The sequence below is a fragment of the Gossypium hirsutum genome, chromosome A11 (genome assembly GCF_007990345.1).
Source record: "Gossypium hirsutum isolate 1008001.06 chromosome A11, Gossypium_hirsutum_v2.1, whole genome shotgun sequence".
Lineage (NCBI taxonomy): Eukaryota > Viridiplantae > Streptophyta > Magnoliopsida > Malvales > Malvaceae > Gossypium > Gossypium hirsutum.
The window spans coordinates 78,419,039-78,434,137 of record NC_053434.1 but is presented as its reverse complement, the minus strand read 5'-3'; the positions used below and the strand labels follow the sequence as shown (position 1 = coordinate 78,434,137).

At 34.4% G+C, this 15,099-nt stretch overlaps 1 non-coding gene across 1 annotated transcript; it reads right to left on the bottom strand.

The window, feature by feature from the left end:
- Positions 1-8,534: 8,534 nt before the first annotated feature.
- LOC121210160 (small nucleolar RNA R71) lies at positions 8,535-8,641 on the bottom strand. Its single transcript, XR_005905288.1, has one exon. It is a non-coding gene; the product is annotated as a small nucleolar RNA R71 (small nucleolar RNA).
- Between the last annotated feature and the right edge of the window lie 6,458 nt (positions 8,642-15,099).

Sequence of the window (15,099 nt, the reverse complement as noted above, 5' to 3'; positions counted from 1 at the left end):
AGCTTTGATCATAATTCGAGATTTAATATGGAGGGTATTGAAGGAGGCACCCCAATCACCCGATTAGCAATCACACACACAAAAAACATCAACACATTATAAAACCAACATCCAAGTTAAAATTATGAGTATCACCACTAGAACAATATAGATCCTATAGAAATTGATTCTTTTTACACACCTTTTACATACATTAGATGGATAAAGATAAGAAACATTATTAGCTTATGCATAGCAACAAGCCATCAAGATTGCCTTTGCCAAATCAACTTTATATTGACATGCACAATTAACCAATAATCAACAACTTAAGGCCAATTCTGTATCACAAACATACATAGACACTGCCAATGCAACTATTAGATGCTATACTTGGTAATGTTTGATACAATACAAAATACGACATTGACTGTAACACCCCTAATCCATATCCGTCGCCAGACTAGGGTTATGAGGCGTTACTGAACAAAAACATAATTCTGAACGTTCACATATTCAAACAAATTATATTTATATATATAAAACACATTGCTAATTAATTATTAAACATACATTAATAATCATATTACATTTACGAATCATACTTCAAATTTAACCAAATCCATACCATTCAAATAATCACATTTTCCTTAGCAAATATATATATACGCATATACTTTCATTATAAACCAAACCATTATCGCAAGCATCATTCGAATACACAAACATGTACATGTAAAAAAAAATATATACATATAATTAACATCTTGCTAAAATTCATATAATTCCCATAGTGCATTATTACACTAATCACTATTCATTTGGTAAATATCTTTATCTCACTTACAATCTATATTAAACAACTAATCACTTTAAATACAGATACACTTTACATGCAAACCGAACTAAGTTCTTTTCATAACAACAAAACATACCCTATATCATGTATATCAAAATATACTCTAAACGAGCTTATCATATGAACTTATGTTTATAATTAACTGAACATGTACCATAATCGAATTATCAATCACAACCAAGTTCAATAAACCATTTTCAAGCTATTTCCAGAACATATATCACTAATCACATATACTTTTCATTCATTTCACATAACATTAAAATCAAAACGAAATAAACCATTACTAAACATAACTACATCCAAACTTTGAAGTTAAGCCATATTCGCATGGCTAAGTTTATACATCCAAAATTTAACAAAATACTTATTAGCCTATACATGCCATAAGTTTGAAAATAGACTTTTAAAAGTACCGAAAGTTGACGATAGTGTGGATGACTTCAATAACGATCTCCGAGCTCAAAACTTACAACCAAAATCTATAAAAAAGAGTAACATAAACACATACAGAGTAAGCTAACTTAGCTTAGTAAGCCTTAGGCAAATTAAAGAACTCACTGAATAATCAAAACATTGAAACTAACCAAATTATATCAATAATGGTATACTTTAACATATTAAGATACCTTGGCCGAATGTTCAGAATCAATTATATAACGCCACATAGATATTTCCTATATAGCTGATTATACAAGATCAATTATATCATCACATAGACACTTACATGTAGAGCCGAATACACAAGATTCATTATATCATCACATGTGGCCGAATATAAAAGTTAAATAAAATATCACATGTAACCTATAGTTCAAATTCAAAAGAACATCACATATGGCCGAATATGCACATTCAAGATAATTTCACATATAACCGAGTATACAAGTTCAATATAAGCTCACATGGAATCAAATACTAAAATTCAATGTAACCTCACATGCAACTGAATATATCAGTTCAATATAAGCTTTCATGTACTTACCCATGTGGCCGAACATATACAATGTAAATTTAACTCAATTTCATTTGCTCAATATCCACAATAACTTGAACTCTTATAATCAGAGACTTGAAAACAAATCACTGGTATAAAACCTACTAGGCATAAGCCTGAATCACACACCGGCACAAGGCCTGCTAGACCCAAGGTCTGATATTTATTCACCGGCATTAAGCCTGCTAGGCACAAAGCCCGATTAATGTCACCGGCATAAGGCTTGCTAGGCTCAAAGCTCGAATATCCCAATTATAGAATCATTCCACAACATTTCATATATCGAATAGTCCAATATTCCATGTAACACATACACACTTTCAGGGGTTTTAAATCATCGAATAAAACTCAACCACATTAAATCTTTGATATATCACATTCGGTTAATATACTAATAGATTATAAAATTTGAATCATCATAGTAAAACATTCTATGTTCAAAATAAACCATGTTTAATTGCTTAAAGACTTACGTCGTATATCGACGGACGTAACAAATCGGCTATTCGACTATTTTTGTTTTTCCCCGATCCAAGTCTGATTTCCTTTATTCTTGATCTATATAATTTTAAATTAACCTCATTTAAACACAATTGCACTCAATTTAATCCAACAACACATAAATGGGTAAATTACCATTTTACCCCTGATATTTCATACTTTTACAAATTAGTCCTAATTGCACAAAACACAAAATACAAAAAATCTCACAACAATGTAGTTGGGCCGAATTTTCCATATAACCATACTAGTCCATATATTTCATCTATTTCACATTTTAATCCCTCAATTTATTATTTTTGCAATTTAGTCCTAATAACTCAAAATCATCAAAAACTCCAATACAGAACATGTTAACTAAAACATATTTTTGATATTTCATCATCAAACATCACAAAACACAAATATTCATGAATGGAATAACACAAAATATTCAACAAAATCAAAATTTCGAGCATGGGTCGGGTAGTATTCGAAGCAACGATCTCAAAAACGTAAAAATTATCAAAAACCGAAACAAAACATTCCTTAAAATTGAATCAACAATGGCCGAATACCTAATTTCTTATTCCTTTCTTTCTTCTTTTATTTTCGGCAATAACAAGGTAGTATGAAACTTTATTTTATTTATTTATGTTATGATATATTATGTATTATTTCATAAGTTACCAAATTAACCTTTATTGATTAATACAAAACCATTATATATAAAAGTCATAGCCGTCCATGCTAATATTAAAAGGAAAAATTGCAACAAAATACTCCATATTAAAAAGCCACTAACATTTCAATCTTATACTTTAAACTATCAAGTTTTCATTTTACGCGATTAAGCCCTTTTATTTAATTAAGCACACAAACAATCAAATTTTCATACAAAATTTTCACACATACAAATTCACATATAATAAACATGAAAAATAATATTTAAATATTTTTTGACTCGGATTCATGGTCCCGAAACTACCGTTCCGATTAGGGTCTAAATCAGACTGTTACATTGACATGAAGGCTAAATATATTGTGAGAAAAACTACTCAAGTCAGTAATCCCTCCAGATTGTAAAGGATAAAGTCTTAAGCCTATTGTGAATCCATAACCAAGTTGGTCACTAAAAGAAAAAATAATTTAAGAACAAAAGTCATATACATTTGGAGGTGGAGGAAGCATAACAAACTAAAAAAGATAGCAGAACTGACAGCCTAATTATTAGAGTGGTTCTTTTGTTGGTGTACTTAGATCACGTGGATATTTTCTTGGTGTGGGGAGATTTTTAAGCAAATGATTGCAGTTCTCTGACAATGTGGGCTGTGTGATTCTGCTACATGAAATTGGCAAAGAAACATAGAAAAGATTAATATCACTTCATAAAGGCATGCTATAAATGCAAGGTTTGTTTTGAAAGTTGAAGTAAATAATTAAATGAATGAAAATAGCAAATGATTATAAAGTTAAAATAAATCTTATTATATAAACAAAAATGAAAGGTCTTATTAAAAGGACATCCAGAATGAGAAATGTCATTTTAGCATATGAATCTGTATCATTTTCATTTTAACATAAATAACCATAGTCGCAGGTCCTTCAGGTCCAACCTATGATAAACTATATGAGAAAAATTTGTTCTTCTAATCCATGAATCTCTTCTGCCATCTTTTGTCTCTCTTTATATTTAAAAGGACCTTACCCCCTTTATCTTCCTCCTTAAAAAAACTGAAATAATATGATGTTAAGCAATATAAAATTAGCTTAAAATTTTGGTTTCATTGAAATCAAGAAACCAATCAAAGCTGCAAACAACCATAAAGAAGGAAAATTTGGCTTGCCTTAATCTATTCTCCATCAAAAGAGAAAAAGAATAGTTAATCACTTGAAATGAAACCCAACAAATCATCCTCACACTTGAAGAACCAAAAAAAAAAAAGGGAAAACAAGAAAAACCTTTCGTGAATGCCTAGAAAATCCCACACAAGCAACTAAATAAACAAATAATTCATAAAAAAAGAAAAAGAAAATAGGATACTATTATTAGCCAATTAGTAAACCTTTCTAATTAAATAAAAGGGAAAACTTTGCATAAGAAATTTAAACATACATATTATTTTGTGTAGAAATTGCATAAAATGTAAAAGAAAAAAAGAGGAGAAATTTAAATGTATAAATTAATTTTTTCCTCTTGTTTTCTATCTTCTTTGTTGTTATAAAAGCAAAGAAAGATATTTTGCGAGTAAAAACTAAAAAAGAGCAAAGGAAAAACAAAACCAAAAAATAGTAAAAGAAAGTTAAATTTTCAATTGAGAAAGAAATTTCAGAAATCCAGATCAAATGCAAACATCAATGTTGAAACTTTTTTTGAAATCGACTTTTTATTTAGAAAAACAAAAATGGAAGTCGCCACCTATCACTTTTAGGAGGTGTGATCTGGTCACCTTGTAATTTGATCATTTTAATAAGAGATTTGATTTATTAAAACAATATTTTTCGGTCTACAAAAGTCCAGAAAACGGGTGCGGAGTTGGTTACCCATGAGGAAGGGTTAGCACCATTGTTACGCCCAAAATTGGTACCTAGTTGATTACTTGATATCTTTAGTGTTAAAAATTAAAAATTTGAAGAGATTCTAAAATACGATCCTTTATTAAAACATTACTTAACTAAATTAATTTTCACGAAAATGGGCTTATTTCATGTTAATCGAGAAGAAAGGGCCATGTCCCGTAAGTTAGGGCACAATGCCTTAAATCCTCGAAATCAAGAATAAATGCCATTTGATCGTTATTTGAATCTCATTTTTATATTTTTGAAATGAATATTCGATTATTTCGATTTTAAAAAGAAGTCATATCCCGTAAGTTAGGGACATGACTTTTCTAATTCCGAAAATAATGAATATTGTCATGATTTAAAAATTTTACATTTTTTATGCGTTGTGCCAAAAATAATAAAGGAATAATAAAATAACAAGAATAAAAATTAAAGATAAAATAATAATGACAATAATAATAAATGAACAAAGAAATGCACAAATAAGAGGATATAAACAATATGATTTTTAAAAATAAATAAAGAAATGATAAATAAATAGATAAACAAACAAACAAATAAATAAATAAAACAATTTGTAAAAAAAGGGTTGAAATTAAATAAGCAAAGGATAAAATTTAAATTTAAATGAAGTATTAGGGTAAATTAGAATAAAATAAATAATAAAGGGGCTAACTTGTAAATAAATAAATAAGGACTAGATCAAAATTTAAATGAAATTATAGGGTGTAAATTGTAAAAAAAAAGAATAGGGGATCAAAATGAAACATGCTAAAATAAACACTGACCAAATGGAAAATTATCCCAAAGTTCCTGGACATGTGTCCTTCCCAAGGGGGCAGCAATCGGGGGACTAAATTGCACAAAAAACAAAATAAAAGGGCTAAACTAAAAGAAATAATAAATAGCAGTAGGACAAGATTGAAAAATAGTGAAAAAACGGAAGGATCGAAAGAGTAAATAGACCTTTAGTTCAAAAACACGCGGAGCCTTGAAGTGGATTGGGTCAGGCCACAGGTCACACCAAAACGACGTCATTTTGGCGTGTGAGGAAATAAGCCAAAACGACACCATTTTGGACCCTATTTAAGTCAAAAAATTTTCAAAAAAAAACCATTTCACCCCCATTTCTAAAAAAAATTCTGAAACCCTCTCCCTTTTCTCTGAGCATAGTCTAGAATCCGGCCAAGGGAGCTGTCGAGCTCTGCTATGCCAGCTGTCGGTCGCCAGCGACGACTCCGCCGTCCATGGTGTCCGGTAAAATATAAAAATGCCCCTTTTAATCACCTTGGCCTTCTGAACTTAGATCGAAACTCGCTTTTTCAAAAAAAAAAACACTAAATTTCAAAAATCTCGAAGAAACCCTTCGATTTTTTTCTTTTTTTTTAAAAAACTCTCGTCAAAACCACCTGTCATCGGTGGTGGTGGCGTCGTCTACCCACGATGGCAGAGCGTGAAGGGCCAGGTAAGGTCTTCCTTTTATTTTTTATTTTTATGATTTTTTATGTGTATAAAAAATAGATTCAAAAAATAAATAAATAAGATAAAAAAATCACCTTCCAATTTTTTGTATTTTTTATTTCTTTTTTTCAAAAACTCCTTTTTTTACAATATGTTCTCTCGCCTTTATAGCCATTTTATATTGTTTCTTGCATGTAATAGCCCGTTTTTGGGTCAACTCGGTATAGTGGTTTTGGGACCAAAAATCTGACGTAGAAATATTAATTTTATTATTAATTTATGGTTTACAATATGATTGAATGATTGTGTAAAAATTTCGTTAAGAAATTTTATCGATAGAGTGTCCAATTTGACTAATAGGACTAAATTGCAATAGGTGCAAAATATGTGTTCTAGAAGCTAGAGGTGCCTAATTGCTATGAAATTTTAAATTGGAGGTCCTTAAATGATAATTAGACCATTATACTGTAAGTTGGACAAAAATGGACATGGTTAGGTAAAATTTCAAAGTTTGACATTAAGGGCATTTTGGTCATTTGGTTAATAAAGACAAAATAAAACAAATAAAAGATGTTCATCTTTCTAATTTCATCCCCCATAGCCGAGTTTCAAGGGTCACCATAGCTAGGGTTTTGGCCAAGCTTCGAAGCTCGATTGTAAGTCCGTTTTTGTCCCGTTTTTAATGATTTTTATTTTTTTGAAGTTGTTTCAACCTAATCTAGCTATTTTAATGACTAATTTGAAAGAAAATCAAAGTCTAAAATTTTACCCATGTTGAAGATTTGTGTATTTTAATGTTTAATGGTAGAAAATGCATGTTGGGTATTAGATAAACAACATTTACCACGTGATTTTTGATAAAAATGTCAAATAGGGACTTATTTATAAAAGTTGTAAAATGTGTGTAAAAATGTGAATAAATGAAAAATCTAGGTTGTTATGAGCAAGGAATAGGTTCAGCTAGGCTTGGGTGTGATAAAATTGAATGAAAATCATTTTACGAGTTTAGGGACTAAAATGTAAAATGTCGAAAAGTTAGGGGCAAAAATATAGTTTTTGCCATAAGGTGCTTTTGGGATTAAATTGAGTAATGTGATAATTGAATGAGTTAAATTTGATATTATAGATCAAGAAAGAAGAGGTTCTGACCTAGATGGGGAAAGAAAAATGTTGTAGACTAAATCGAACTGTTAGCCATTTTGTACTGAGGTAAGTTCGTATGTTAAAAATAAGCTTTAGAATAATTGTACTTAAATGCTTTAATATTGCATGAATTGTATGTTTGGTTATGTGAATGAATATAATTCTACGAACGAGTCGACGACGATTTGGCAAGTGAGAAGTCCCGTTGAACCTTAGGAATAAATTAAGATACAAGTGACATGTCACTAGGGTCATTATGTGTTATGTGATTATGTGATCCGAGTGCTGGTCTTGTATGTCCTACCGGTGGCTGAGTATACCGGCATATGTTGCGGATACTTGACAGCTTGTGTGAGTAGCACTGCGTAGCTACATCTTGACTGACAGCTTGTGTGAGCAGGCCAGTTGATAGCTCGAGAGCGAGCGATTATGTGTTATTAACCTACTCTTTCTTTCTCTTGGCAGGTTTTTATAGTTTATGACTAAAAGAAACCCGTTGGGACCATTACTTTTTGACGAAGAAATCGATCGTACAGTTCGTAGAAACCAAAGAGAAATAAGGCGCAGCTTAAGATACACGGAGAACGAGCAAGAAGACGATACTCAACCCCCAACCGAAGAGATGGCTGAAAACCAAGGCAATCAGCTACCTACTGCAATTGCGGTTAATCAAAATCATGCTCCACGCACTATGTATGATTATGCTAAACCTTCTTTAACAGGAACCGAATCAAGCATAGTTAGACCTGCTGTAGTTGCAAATACTTTTGAATTAAAATCTAACATTATTCAAATGATACAACAATTTGTTCAGTTTGATGGTTTGCAGGATGAGGATCCCAATGCTCACTTAGCCAACTTCTTAGAACTATGCGATACATTTAAAATTAATGGCATTTCTGATGATGCCATACGTCTTCGGTTGTTTCCCTTTTCATTGAGGAACAAAGCTAAACAGTGGTTGAACTCGTTACCACGAGGGTCAATTACTACTTGGGAACAAATGACCGAAAAATTTTTACTAAAATATTTTCCACCGGCTAAAACACTAAATTACGTAATGATATCTCTTCTTTTGTGCAGATGGATTTAGAAACACTCTACGATGCATGGGAGAGATACAATGACCTTCTGAGAAGGTGCCCTTACCATGGGTTACCGCTTTGGCTCCAAGTACGAACATTTCACAATGGTCTGAATCCTTTGACTTGGCAAATGGTTGACGCAGCGGCGGGCGGAACCATCAACAATAAAACACCGAAAGATGCCTATGAGTTTATAGAGGAGATGTCACTGAATAACTATCAGTGACAAGTCATGAGGAAAAGCCAATGAAAACAGCCGACGTTTATAACGTTGATTCAGTCACTATGCTCTCTAATCAGGTAGAACTCTTAAATAAAAAGATTGATGGTTTTCCTAGTTCTTCACAGGTTCACCCAGTAATGCAGTGCGAAGCAAGTAGCAGTGGAACAAACCATTCGGAATACCAACCTTATGGCCACAGCATGGATAATGAGCAATTAAACTACATGGATAATAATTGTCAACCTCAAAACAATCCATATAGTAACACTTATAATGCAGGTTGGAGGAACCACCCCAATTTCTCGTGGGGCGATCAAGGAAATCAAAGAGCACAACATCCTCTGGGCTTCCAACAACCACCCTACCAACAGGAAAAGAAGCCAAACCTTGAAGAGATGCTCTCAAAGTTTATATCAGCATCAGAAACCCGTTTTCAGAACACCGAGACAGCATTTAAAAATCAACAAGCGTCGATCCAAAGCCTTGAAACTCAAATAGGCCAGCTTTCCGAACTAATCTTCGAATGACCACAAGGTAGTTTGCCAAGTAATACCGAACCTAACCCAAGAGAACAACTCAACGCAATTAATATTCAAGATGACGAAGGAGTCGTTGAGCCTGAACCAGAACCGAGGCAAGAAATTGTGGTAAGCAAAGGTCAAGGTGAGGTAGATCAAAATACAAACAAACTAGTGACCGTCGAATATAAACCTCGTGTGCCATACCCCAGCGCGACAAGGAAAGACCGCTCAGATGAACAATTTGGTAAATTCCTTAAACTCTTAAAAAAATTACATATTAACTTGCCATTTATTGAAGCTCTATCGCAGATGCCAAATGTAATGAAAATTTTAAAATAGCTTTTAGCAAATAAGCAGAAGTTGGACGAGGCGTCACATGTGGAGCTGAACACAGTTTGCTCGGCCATTCTCCAAAATAAACTACCCAACAAACTAAAAGACCCAGGGAGCTTTACTATTCCTTGCTTAATTGGTAGTTTAGATGTTAATCATGCATTAGCTGATCTAGGGGCTAGTATCAACGTTATGCCTTACAAAATGTTTAAACAACTAGGTCTTGGGAAACCCAAACAGACTAGGATGAGCATTCAATTAGCAGATAAAACTATAAGATTCCTTAGAGGTATTATTGAAGATGTGCTAGTTTAAATCGATAAATTTATATTTCCCGTTGACTTTATTGTTCTAGACATAGAAGAGGGCAACACTCCCTTAATTCTAGGAAGGCCCTTTTTAGCAACTGCTAAAACCATCATTGATGTTGGCACAGGTGAACTCACACTCCGAGTGGGAGACGAAACAATCACCTTTCAAGCTTGCAATTCTGGCAACACATCAGGAATTGAAGGTGATCATTTAAACCATTCTACTAAAACTAACAATATGGTGCAACATATTTTGCAGAAAATGAGTCTGAAAGGAGCACACGAGTCATTCTCAAGCACCAGTAGAGGACCTATTCATGAAGATAGAAGATTACAAATTGAGGAACTCGATGACTGGCGGACACACAAACAAGAACACCCGAAAAATCGAAACTACGCCAAAACAAGCCCGATACCTCTCCAAATTAACTTAAGGTTGGTGATAAGGTCTTATTAGATGCCGCAGATCCCCACATTACCACTACCACACCGAATAAAAAAATCCCTCTTACGATACTCAGTATTTTTCCATTCGGTGCGGTGGAGGTGAGTCATCCCAAGTTCGGCACTTTTAAGGTAAACAGCACCCGATTAAAACATTATTTTGATGAGATTGATAGCAGGAATGAAGAGGATAAACTCCTCAAACCATCATGACCATTCACTGGAGAGGTAAGTCGAGCTTAGATTATAAATAAGCGCTTCTCGGGAGGCAACCCGAGCACTAACAATATTAATTTCTTTAAATTTTGGTATTTAACACCTAACTTATTGATAGAAATCTTGAATTCATTTACCTATTATTATTATTCTTTATATTACAGGCTTTTGATGTCGTCTTCACGAGGAAAGAAAACTGCCGTACCTGCTTCAAAGAATAGGAAAGGAGTGTCCTCTTCCACGGGTCCAACAGTGAAAATTCGTCACCCTCTCCTACAGTTCCTTCGAGGGCCCCAGGAAGAACTGTTCCAAATACTTCGGGCCCGACCTTTAATTGCGGGTCGCTGCATCGATTGGGCTGCTGTAGAACAGGTTCAGTTGGCTGATTCGATTCGAGCCCTCCTAATCACCGACCCTTGGGAGCTATTCTTTAGGATTATCGAGCGGACATACCTTGAGCTTACGATAGAACTATGCTCAATGTTTCATCTTTAGACCGTAATGACGTACTACGATAATCCCGGCACGATTCAATTTCGCCTATGTGGATTAATCCGCCAGCTAAGCGTCCCAGAGTTTGGTGCTGCACTAGGCTTATATACAGAGGAGTTCAAGGAGGAGAATGAACTACATGCTCTCAGTTGCCACATACATTTCTCTCACTCGAAGTGCTGGCACACTTTGGCCCTTAGCACTCCTACAATCCTAGCCGCTCCAAGGCATCAGTTCTCCCACCATCTCTGAGGTACTTACACGCTATTTTAGCTCACACGATTACAGGGAGGTGAGAGAGCACTGGCGTTATCAACACCCATGACGTCTACTTCTTATGGTGCATGTCGCAAGGGCACGTCATCGACCTTGCCTATTTCATTGACCTTCTGATTCAGAACTAGACGGAGCGACATCGGAAGGGGGTTATCTCCATTGGCCCCTACGTGACTCGTCTGGTGCGACACTTTGGGCTCCTCAACACCACGGATCAAGAATCATCCCTCACCCTCATCGACCAGATGTCTCCACAAGGCATCTCGAGCATGCTTAGCATGAGGATGATCGAGAGGCACCGAGGAACCTACCCTCCCTAGTATCGTCTCGCCCAATCTGCTGAGGAGGAGGCCTACGAGGACATTCCTGATGATGTCCCCCCACAGCACGAGGACCCACCGACTCAGCCACCACCACCCTCTCGTCCAGTTCATGCGGCGACTTCATATGTTGACATCTCTGAGTGCGTCACTCGATTCGAGCAACGGTGTTTTCAATGATTTGACAACATTGACGCCACTCTACAGCAGATTTGTCAGCACCTCCACATTTCATCGCCAGTCTCACATTGTGAACCATCCAGCGATGAAGATGTTTAAAAATATTTACTTATTATTTTATGTTTTTAATTTTTATTGAAACTACTTTGTAGTTTTATTAGATTTTAGAAATTTTATTTTTATTAATTTTGATTATTTCTTTTTAAGTAATTATTCTTCCTAATATCCCCTAAAAAGTTCCTGATTTTATCACAGTTCTATAGAGCTCTTAAGCTCATCATCACATAGGAACTAAACTTCCACCGGGAAAGGTTCTCCACAACTACCATGTCCTGCTCGCCCACGACCATAGCTACCACTAGAGATAATATCCTTTTGGTGAAAGACTTATGGCCTAATGAACCTTTACGACCACCGGAGTATCCTCCTCCACTCTCGAACCGATTCCTCTCCAAAACTCCAGTTCGAGGAATTCATCATACATGAAGTTTCACTTCTCTCCCTATCTTATTTTTACACTCTAATATCTATCTTTGTACATTGAGGGCAATGTACATCTTAAGTGTGGTGGTATTTATTTCATTATCAGAAAAATCCCTGAATGATTACCTTGTTCTCTTGAAAAGCTTTCATATCATATTTAGGATAAATTTTAATTGATTTATGATTTTGATTGATATATCTTGAATTAAAACATAGGCCTTTATGCATTGATTGTTTAATCTTTAAGACACTAGAGAATCAAGCATAATGAGTTGATTTTTAAGAATTTAAAATTATAGGTCGTTTCCCCAAGTCTAGGTATTACTTTGAATTGGAATTCACGAGTCTAAACATCAAAAAGCCATAATTTTTGTGAGATTTTTGAGCCTTTTGAGCATCTATTAATCCTTTCATGCTCACTTTTATTATTGCTTTGAGTGCATCAGTATTAAACTGTTATTCTAGAACTTGCTTGATTATGCATGTCGAGACCACACCATTTGATTTGATATATCAAAATGATTAAGGCACTTAGGATTAACCCACTCATGCCATGAAAAGCCTACCTCCACGATTAACCCATAGTAAACCTCATTGAGCCTAACAAGCCATTCCTTGTATTAACCTCAATATTAACCCTTAACCCATTATTGTTGAAATCCCCTAAATTAATCCCTATTTTTGTCGAGATTTGAGTTGAATAGATTTCTTAGCTATGTTTTGTTCTTAATAGTTAGTCTATATTATTTAACTTGTTCTTAAAAAAAATGTATACACATTAGTAGTTATCTTCTGTTTGTAAGCTTCAAAAGTTAAATTTCATAGTATGAGAAGAAGCTCTGTTGTACGCAAGTAATGATTAACTCTTTTTCTAGTTAGGTCATTTTTCAATTCAATCTCGATTCTAAACCTTTCTTTCAGCTTGTGATCACACCCCTTAACCAAGCCTCATTACAACCCTCCAAAGACTTTTTGATTGATGTATCATCTTAAATTATAGTGGTGGAGATTTGATTTTCATGCAAGCCTATGGTAATGACTTTTCATTATTGACTATTGAGTGCTTAATTTTCCTTAAACACCTCGAGTGATTTGAGTGAATCTTTAGTAAGGATGTGAAACTCTGTGATATTCTGAATCAAAGGTAATTACTTAGATGCGGAGAGACACCTATGTTTGCATGATTAAATACTCAACTTGGAATGTTTGAAACTTTTATGTTCTTTTAGTTGAATTCTCAATGTATTATTACTTATGGATTATTCTGAGATATTATCGATAGAAATTATAAGTTGAGAAGAATTTATTTTGATTATGAGTTGAGAATTTTGTTTGAGGACAAACAAATGCTTAAGTGTGGGGGATTTGATAAACCATAAATTATACATATTTTTACCCCATGTTTAATGCATTTTATGGATGATTTCCCATTAGAATTGGTGAATTCGATGCTCCTAATGCTTTAATTTCATGTTTTATACTAAGGAGAGAATAAGAGAGCGAAAAGAATAAGAAATGGGCCAAAAACGGAGAAAATAGGCCAAGGTACAAAATCAACACGGCGTGGACCTCTTCACATGGGCAGACCACACGGCCGTGTCAATTTGGCAGGCTCTAGCACGGCCTGAAGTAATCGAACACCGGCGTGTGCCACGGGCGTGCCCCTGCCGAGCCCAAGTTGAGTCCAATTCAGAAAAGGATAATTTTGAGGGCATCCAGGCATTCCAAAGCCTATAAATACACCCTAGAGAAGGAAGAAAAGGGAGAGAGAGAATAGGAAGTAAGGAATTACTCCAAGGAAGCCGATTGATCTATCTCAGAAGCTGGATTCATCATCAAGACTGAAGATCTCTCCTCAATTTCCCTTCAGGAGTTTTGGGTTTTCTTTATGTTTTGTATTCTTTATTCTTCTTAGATGTTTTCTTATTTAGTTATGAACTAAAACCCCTAAATACCTAAGGGGAATGAAACCTAAGACGAATCTTGTTATTATTTTCTGAATCGTATGATAAATATTTAACTTGTTCTTGATTATGTGTTCTTAATTATTGTTTTGATATCCCAGGATACTGATTCAAGACATGCTCTTATTCAGAGGAGTAATAGACCCTGTCTAAGAGTACATTTGTCATAATTAAGCGGAGTTGATTGCACGCCTAGACATAGGTGACAAGATTTTGCCGGATTAGGGTGAAACCTAATAAGGGGATCCATAGATCGAGTTAATGCAACCCTAGAGTGTTAATTAGTGAAAATTCTCGGTTATTCAATCTAGGGATTCGATGTTATTAGTCTTTAATAGGGATAATAACATAACTTAGGGATCTCTATGGAACAAGTTGAATGAATAAATCATCCGATTCAGAGCTAGAATAACAAGTAAAGTCTAGGTGGATTTTTCCTTAGGTATTGTCTTAAGTCAATCGATTTTTCCCAAAAGCAATTCCCCAATTCTTTTCTCTGTGCGTTCTTAGTTTAGATAATTAGTTAATTAAAACAAAACCTCTTTATTCTTAGGCTAGATAATAAAAAGACAGTCATTACTAGTACTTTTAGTTCCTTTGGGTTCGACAATCCGGTCTTGCTAAAACTATACTACTGTTCGATAGGTACACTTGCCTACATCGCAATAATAGTTAGTTTAAGAACGAGTAATTATAAATATTTAAAACCTATCACGAAATAATGCGATCAAGAAGCTCAACTCAAAGTTTACAATTTTGTAATGCAA